Source organism: Mobula hypostoma, chromosome 1 (assembly GCF_963921235.1).
Source record: "Mobula hypostoma chromosome 1, sMobHyp1.1, whole genome shotgun sequence".
Taxonomy (NCBI): domain Eukaryota; kingdom Metazoa; phylum Chordata; class Chondrichthyes; order Myliobatiformes; family Myliobatidae; genus Mobula; species Mobula hypostoma.
In genome coordinates, this window is record NC_086097.1 from 224,157,469 (window position 1) to 224,167,036 (window position 9,568).

Below are 9,568 nucleotides of genomic sequence, written 5' to 3' on the forward strand. Positions count from 1 at the left end.
AGTTTGTTGAATCACGTTACTGATAAGGGGATGTTATGAACCAATTGGGATAGTTGTTATGTTTTTGGTGTATTTGAAGATATTGTATGCGCGGGGTTTTGGGGGAGAAGGCGGGAGAGCGAGACGGAGGATGGACCAGGTGCTGTGATGTCCGCTAACGGGGTCAGACCCTGAGGAGGGCGTTTGGCGAGGAGATGGAGACGGACTCGTGTGGAGCGTCTGGTCGACCACCGTTGTTGGTCCCAGGCGGCCGGTCGAAGTGGTCCGAGGGGTCGCAGGGTGAAAAAGAAGGTTCTTGAGCTCCAACGGTTTTGTGCACGAAGAGATTGAACTTTGATAAGTGTGGCGCCTTTTATTTTCCTTTTATATTTTATTCTCTAATAATTGTATAGTTCCAGTGATATCTATAAACTGTAAATCATTTAATCATATCTGGTGTATTGTCTGTTATTTGGGCAGGGTGGGGTACATCACACAGCATCCACACAAACTAATTACCCAGTTTGGCGGGGCTGAGGGTTGTTTCCCTAGACGACAGCGAGCCGAGCGACCCTGAGGCTGGCCGGGGGGGCTACATGTATACCTCGATCAAGTCTCCCCCCAGTCTTCTACGCTCCAAGGAATAAAAGAAATACCTGGTCAATACCTGCTACACTTGCTCAGTTTCTACCCTCACCCTCTTCACTTGAAATGTTATTGTCCCTCACCCTCTTCACTTGAAATGTTATTGTCCCTCACCCTCTACACTTGAAATGTTATTGTCCCTCACCCTCTTCACTTGGAAATGTTATTGTCCCTGACTTCTTCACTTGAAATGTTATTGTCCCTGACCTCTTCACTTGAAATTGTATTGTCCCTCACCCTCTTCACTTGAAATGTTATTGTCCCTTACCCTCTTCACTTGAAATGTTATTGTCCCTGACCCCTTCACTTGAAATTGTATTGTCCCTCACTCTCTTCACTTGCTCTGCTGTTGTTCGTTCCCTCTTTATTATTGACATTGCCTTGTTCACCGGGAGAAGTCTAGGTTGAGTTAATTTCCTGACAACAGCCAGGACAAAAACCCACAAATACCCTGTGGGTGGAACTCTGCACCTGATCTCGCATCTTACTGTTTACCTGCACTGCACTTTCTCCTAAGCTGTTACACTTTATTCTGTAAACAACAGGAATTCTGCAGATGCTGGAAATTCAAGCAACACACATCAAAGTTGCTGGTGAACGCAGCAGGCCAAGCAGCATCTATAGGAAGAGGCGCAGTCGATGTTTCAGGCCGAGACCCTTCGTCAGGACTAACTGAAGGAAGAGTGAGTAAGGGATTTGAAAGCTGGAGGGGGAGGGGGAGATGCAAAATGATAGGAGAAGACAGGAGGGGGAGGGATAGAGCCGAGAGCTGGACAGGTGATAGGCAAAAGGGGATACGAGAGGATCATGGGACAGGAGGTCCGGGAAGAAAGACTCCAACTTTCACCCTGCCCTCAAGTTTACCTGGTCCATTTCCGACACCTCCCTCCCCTTTCTAGATCTTTCTGTCTCTGTCTCTGGAGACAGCTTATCCACTGATGTCTACTATAAGCCTACTGACTCTCACAGCTATCTGGACTATTCCTCTTCTCACCCTGTCTCTTGCAAAAACGCCATCCCCTTCTCGCAATTCCTCCGTCTCCGCCGCATCTGCTCTCAGGATGAGGCTTTTCATTCTAGGACGAGGGAGATGTCTTCATTTTTTAAAGAAAGGGGCTTCCCTTCCTCCACTATCAACTCTGCTCTTAAACGCATCTCCCCCATTTCACGTACATCTGCTCTCACTCCATCCTCCCACCACCCCACTAGGAATAGGGTTCCCCTGGTCCTCACCTACCACCCCACCAGCCTCCGGGTCCAACATATTATTCTCCGTAACTTCCGCCACCTCCAACGGGATCCCACCACTAAGCACATCTTTCCCTCCCCCCCCCTCTGCATTCCGCAGGGATTGCTCCTGTTACGTACCCCGTAACTGGGTTGCCAAACCAGCAGAAATGGATCACTCAGTTGGAGTCTGGAGTACTAGAACTAAGAAAGTTTTATTACAGAAACAAGCAACACAGTAATCGAAAGGATAATAAATGCAACAGTTCAGTGATGATAAACACACATGTGCACAGAATTAAGATAACAGCATCAATCAAGCTCTATCGTTGTCTAGGGGTAAATGACCAATTTCAAAATGACTCAAAGTTCAGTCCAGTTTAGTAGTTCAGTTCGCAGTAATCGTTGCCATGGCGGTGGACAACGTGGGGGAAGAGAGAGATAGAATAGGAACAACTCATCATTCAGAACGGCTTCACTCACAGACCAGCAAGATGGCTCACAGACCAGCGAGATGGTTCACAAACAGCTTTTGGGCGGGTCCTTGGTGATGTCACCTGAGGTCACCGACTGTGACCCCTCCTCCAGATGCGGTCGATCCTCTGCAGTGAACCCGGCACCCAGGCAAGGGCGGACACACACCGGGTTCCCGCTGATCGTACCTTTCCACCCTGTGCGTTGTCCGGTACTTCTCACCACTCGTGAGAGGCGCACCGCTTCCAGGGTCTCGTTACCTCGGGTGGCGTGTGTGTCTGTCTTAGCGAACCTGTCCCTTTTTATCCCCCTGCTGGGGTATCGCCTGTCCATCACTTCAAACAGTTCAGGGTTCAAAGGGGGGAGCCGCTCCATTGTTCCTTATCTCTCCTTCCCCTGAGGGCAGGTGGCAGACCAACTGCTGATGCCACTGATGCTAGCCCAGGCCAGCAAACATCTTAATTTTATGTGTATTCTCGTAACACTCCCTACACAACTCCCTTGTCCATTCGTCCCCCCCATCCCTCCCCACTGATCTCCCTCCTGGCACTTATCCGTGTAAGCGGAACAAGTGCTACACATGCCCTTACACTTCCTCCCTTACCACCATTCAGGGCCCCAAACAGTCCTTCCAGGTGAGGCATCACTTCACCTGTGAGTCGACTGGGGTGATATACTGCGTCCGGTGCTCCCGATGTGGCCTTTTATATATTGGTGAGACCCGACGCAGACTGGGAGACCGCTTTGCTGAACATCTACGCTCTGTCCGCCAGAGAAAGCAGGATCTCCCAGTGGCCACACATTTTAATTCCACATCCCATTCCCATTCTGACATGTCTATCCACGGCCTCCTCTACTGTAAAGATGAAGCCACACTCAGGTTGGAGGAACAACACCTTATATTCCGTCTGGGTAGCCTCCAACCTGATGGCATGAACATTGACTTCTCTAACTTCCGCTAGGCCCCACCTCCCCCTCGTACCCCATCTGTTACTCATTTTTATGCACACATTCTTTCTCTCACTCTCCTTTTTCTCCCTCTGTCCCTCTGAATATACCTCTTGCCCATCCTCTGGGTCACCCCCCACCCCTGTCTTTCTTCCCGGACCTCCTGTCCCATGATCCTCTCGTATCCCCTTTTGCCTATCACCTGTCCAGCTCTCGGCTCTATCCCTCCCCCTCCTGTCTTCTCCTATCATTTTGCATCTCCCCCTCCCCCTCCAGCTTTCAAATCCCTTACTCACTCTTCCTTCAGTTAGTCCTGACGAAGGGTCTCGGCCTGAAACGTCGACTGCGCCTCTTCCTATAGATGCTGCTTGGCCTGCTGCGTTCACCAGCAACTTTGATGTGTGTTGACACTTTATTCTGTATTGTTATTGCTTTACCTTGTTCTACCTCAATGCTTTGTGTAATGATTTGATCCACGCGAACAGTCTGCAAGACAAGCTTTTCACTGTATCTTTGTACATGTGACAATAATAAACCCCAGTCAACCCCATGCATTCATTGTTGAATACACACTGCAGATCAATAGTTCATATTACCTTTTCACTCTCCCCAACATTAGCTTTTTCATCAATTTTACATGTACTTATAAACACATTTTATATCGTCCCAAAGTACTAACCATGTACTTTTAAAATGTACCTATTATTAAAAAGTGGAAATCATAAGTCATTTTATTAACGTAATATTTCATAAACAGTTAATAACCAGGAATGCTGGTGGAAGGCTAGGGAACAGGCCTTGTTTTCCTCAAATCTTGATCTTTGCTTCACTTCTCCTCTGTTGGCAGTGTAGTGATATTATTTGCTAATGTTTGGCTAAATTTTCAAGCTATGCACCTGTTCTCTCTCCAGCGGCTTGTAACCCAAACAGTTGTTTCTTTTGGCCATTAGTTACGATCAAATGAGGGGGATTGAGCCATTTAGAAGACAGGTTAATAATTCTCATGTTTTCTAGCTGATTGAAGAAATCCACATATGCAGTGGTGTTACTTAATTTTACCTTTTTCAACATTATTTTCTTTGCCTTGAAAATTTAATCATTTAACGCCGGAACTATGTTCTGTTCCCAGATTTGTTTGGAATTTGGTCTAAGGTGCAGTGAACTTGTCCAATGTTGTTAATTATTTTGAGTTTGTGATTAGGCAGTCTTTTTGTAGCAAACCTATTTGCCTCATTTTTTTTCACTTTCGCCTAAGAGGTCTCAAATCTCTACTACATTACCTAGATAATTATTAACTCCATGAATACCACAGCTCCGATAAGAGTGTCTCTATTCCAGTCAGAGGTAAGCCCTGATGACGGGTCTTGGCCTGAAACGATGACTGCTTATTCCTTTCGAGAGATGCTGCCGCACTTGCTGAGTTCCTCCAGCATTTTGTGTGCGATGCTGAAGATCTTCAGCATCTGCGGAATCTCTTGTGCTGAGAGCTGGCTCTATTATCTGCTTTCCATGGAAACCTGGCTGGGGATGAACGTTCAGACTAGAAGCAGAAGTAGGCCACTGGATTTCCACCCCCCCTCCCCCGCCCCCGGGCAGAGGATTCCAAATATTCACAGCGCGCTAGGTGAAGAAATTCTCACTTTTGTCTTGAATGGCGGAGCTCTTATTTTGAGACCATGACCTCTTTTCCTGGATGAAAAATGCAGCAACAAACTTGCACTCAATGTCAATAAGACCGAAGAAATGATTGTGGACTTCTGAAAGGGTAAGATGAGAAAACACACACCATAGAGGGATCAGAAATGGAAAGTGTGAACAATTTCAGGTTACACACTATACCTCTTGCCCATCCTCTGGGTTTTTTCCCCCCTCCCCCTTTTCCTTCTCCCTGGGCCTCCTGTCCCATGATCCTCTCACATCCCTTTTGCCAATCACCTGTCCAGCTCTTGGCTCCATCCCTCCCCCTCCTGTCTTCTCCTATCATTTCAGATCTCCCTCTCCCCCTCTCACTTTCATATCTCTTACTAGCTCTTCTTTCAGTTAGTCCTGACGAAGGGTCTCGGCCTGAAACGTCGACTGTACCTCTTCCTAGAGATGCTGCCTGGCCTGCTGCGTTCACCAGCAACTTTGATGAGTGTTGCAACAATTTTGGGTTCCGGGGTGTCAACATCTCTGAGGATCTACACTGGGCCCAACATATCAATGCAGTTACAAAGAGGGCATGACAGTGGCTATATTTCATTAGGAGATTTGGTGCATCACCAAAGACACTTGCACATTTCTATAGATGTGTTCTGCAGAGTATTCTAACTGGCTGCATCACCGTGTAGTATGGGGGGGGGAGCAGGGGGGGCACTGTACAGGATCGAAGTAAGCTGCAGAAACTCAGCCAGCTCCATCGTGGTGACAAGTCTCCCCAGCATCCAGGACATCTTCAAGCAGCAATGCCTCATAAAGGTGGCATTCATCAATCAGGACCCCTCCCGCCCCTCCCCCCCCCACCGGTCACTCAGGACATGCCCTCTTCTCATTCCTACCATAAGGGAGGAGGTACAGGAACCTGAAGGCACACACTCAATGATTCAGGAACAGCTTCTTCCCCTCTGTAATTTACAGCTTTTATTAAAATGTATTACAATGTACGAGGGGTGATTGATAAGTTCGTGGCCTAAGGGGTCAATTTTAGAAAACCTGGCACATTTATTTTTCCTACATTTACACACTTAGTCCAGCGGTCGTGGAGCATATAGATCCCTTCTTTGTAGAAGTCGGCATCTTGGACCTCCAGAAGGTGGTCCACAGCAGGGGTGATTGATAAGTTCGTGGCCCAAGGTAGAAGGAGATGAGTTATTAACTTCAAACTTTCTGCATTTTCACTCAAGCAGTTGAACTGCACGTGCATGTAACGCGAGTGGTATAACTCATCTCCTTCTACCCGAGGCCACGAACTTATCAGTCGCCCCTGCTATGGACCACCTGGAGGTCCAAGACTCTCTCGTTACATGTACGTGCAGTTCAGCTCTTTGAGTGAAAATGCAGAAAGCTTGAAGTTAATAACTTATCTCCTTCTACCTTAGGCCACGAACCTATCAATCATCCCTGCTGAGGACCACTTCTACAAAGAAGGGATCTGTATGCTCCACGACCGCTGGACTAAGTGTGTACATGCGGGAGGGGACTGTGTTGAAAAATAAATGTGCTAGGTTTTCTAAAACTGACTCCTTCTATCTTAGGCCACGAACTTATCAATCACGCCTCATACTTCTGCTGCCTAACAACAAATTTCAAGGCATATGCCAGGGATATTAAACCTGATTCAGACTCTGAATGACCCTGTCATGTGTTATTGAACAGGATACACCACTATCAACTTGAGCTGCTACAGCAGAAGTTGATTCAAAAGCAAAAAGGCTTGAAACAATTGCAGGGATACAGTTATTAAACGGAGCTTTTTGATCTGAACATTGGTTTGTAGATCCAGATCCGAGCAGATGGCAGTGAGTCAAGATGTTGTTGAACCTCCATCTCTTGGAACCGTTATTTTGAATCAGAACTAGAAGTGGAAAGTGCTGGAGATATTGAGCAAGTCAGACAGAAACGAAGTTAATGGCTATTCACGCTTTTCAACTTGGATCCAAACTCTTTTCTGTTTAGGATTATGTGCTGTGTTTCACGTTGTGGGCAAAGGAAAGGCAGCAGCCCACTTGCACAACAAACAGCAGAGGCTGCCAGGTTGCTCTGGAGAATTTCTTAGCATCTGCTCTCTATCTCACCACAGCTTGAAGCTGCACCTGTGTTCTGATTCAGAGGTTGTTTTAGATCAGGGAGGGGTTAGGTAAGAGAAAAGTCTTACAAAGGAATTACAGCTAATTTTACGAAAGAAAACCATTCAACAAAATTTTTAATGCAAGGTAAGGGATTGAGTTACATGTCCGCTGATGGTCAAAGGTTAAAGGTGAAAAGTGAAATATTTAAGGGGAACATGGTGGGGGGGGGACTTCTTCACTCAGAGGGTGATGAGAACGTGGAATGAGCTGCCAGTGGAAGTTGTGGCAATGGGTTCGATTTCAGCACTTAAGAGAAATTTGGATAAGTAAATGCCTGTGGTTCAGATGCAGGTTGATGGGACTAGGCAGTATAATAGTTCAGCTCTCTGACTCTGATGGATTCTGCAAGCTGCCTGACAGCAGGTGTCAGGCAGAGAAATCACCATGGTAACATTTATCTTGAAACCTGGTTTGCCGTGGTCTAGGCTCTTAAGGTTGTTATAGCCGGAGCGGTAATGGGGATAAGCTCCCACTACCTATTAAATGCTCCCAATGGAGTGCACCTCAGATAGCCTCTGGCTTTCACATGTGGCTTAGCTACTACACCCAGTGGAAATATTTTGACTGACAGGAGAAGGGGCAAAGGACTGAAATCTGTTGCTTTGGGCAGATGGGGCTCGTCAGCCATGGTTAGCAGCTCATCAGAAGAAGGAAAACTGATCTCAAACCTCCACTGCCTTGCAGCTATACTCTCTCATGGGGAGGCTTTTGGAGTAAACTCCAAGGGAAAAATCTGGAGCTGGAGTCCCTAAGGCTGTCCTATATCGAGTTCAATGCTGACTAACAACTCCTGTGATGCTGCAGATGCCAAAACTGTATCAGTCTCTGCCATTCCTTTGGGTTCATCAGATGTGTGGAGAGGGGGAGCTTGCTACATGGGCAACAGCTTGCTCTCCATATCATACTACCCAGGCTTGCATAGCTAGACAGCCAGGACAATATCCTTGGTCAGCTCTGACCGACAGAGGCCTCAGACGTTGTTCATAACATTAAAAGCTTGAGGGCAAGTAGCAGCGACAGGAACACGGAGGAGAACAATCAGATAGAAATTTCCCCTCCCTTGAACTGTGTAGGTATTTAAAGACAACACACACGAGCAGTCTATGATAACAATGTTGAAATTCACATTGCAGAACTGTTTTTACTGTGCACTTATATTTATGACAAAAGCTTCTGGTTACTGCTGAGCTTAATATGGTACATTGCTGCGTGCTTGGTGCTGACCTGCCAACTGAGGACACATTATCCCCGTGGGGCTTTACTACTGAGTGATTGGACATTCCTCCTGAGGCCAATAAAGCTTTCATCCTCGTTTGTGATAATAACGGGATGGGACGAGGCTGTGACTCTGGCCCTGTGTCAGGTACCACAGCATTGCTTAAGTCTTTAATAAGTGCATCCCTATGAGATCATTGGGAATACATTGTAAATTAACGCCTCCCATGTAACTATCTGTGACAGAGTATCATTTCTGAATGTGGACTACGACAATTAGTTACATTGCCTTTGACAGTGTTTCTATTGTTCCATGCCTTTGCTTATTCCCTCAGTGTGATGCATTTAATATTATATTACTTCCTGTTTTGATTATGTGTAATGTAAACATCCCCGCCATGTCCTTGAATGCCCTTGTTATTGAAATACAAGAACAGATAATTCCCAAGTGATCACTTGTATAGTTTCCTTTCCTGTTTCTGGAGGGAGATTCCCTTGCTTTTCTCCTTAGTAGTCCTTTTGTGTCTGTATGAAATCATCTCAAGTCAGAGAGGACTGAAAAATTTTAAACCATATTGATTGCCTTCACTTGTCTTTGATATTGTAGTTATGTTTACCAGTTACTTTAGCAGTTAATCTCTTCATTTTCTTCAATATTCATGTTCAGAATTACTTTCTGCACTATTTCAACTATTTAACAGAGTCGGAATACTGAAAAGAAGATAAAGCATTTCAATGATTGGGCATCACAGAATAATTTATTTAAAAAAGTTTATTGAGATACAGCATGGAATAAGCTCTTCCAACCCGTCGAGCCACTCTGCCCAGTAATCCCCCCCGATTTAATCCTAGCCTAGTCACTGGACAATTTACAATGACCAATTAACCTACCATCTTTTGACTGAGGAAACAGGAGGAAACCCACACGGTCATGGGGAGAATGTACAAACTCTTTACAGGCAGTGGCAGTGGTGGGAATTGAACCTGGGTTGGTGGTGCCGTAAAGCGTTGTGCTAACCACTACACTACTGTGCTACCCCATGGGGTTGTACAGTGGAGCTGTCCAGCATGGAAGTAGGTCCTGTGACCCAACCCATCCACGCCGATCAGGTTGTCTAACTGAGCGAATCTCATTTGCCCATATTCCTCCAAACTTTCTTATCCATGTACAGTATCTGTCAGAAGGTCATTTAAACATTGTCATTGTACTTTCCTCCTGGCAGTTTGTTCTACACAACCCAACAACCCCTATG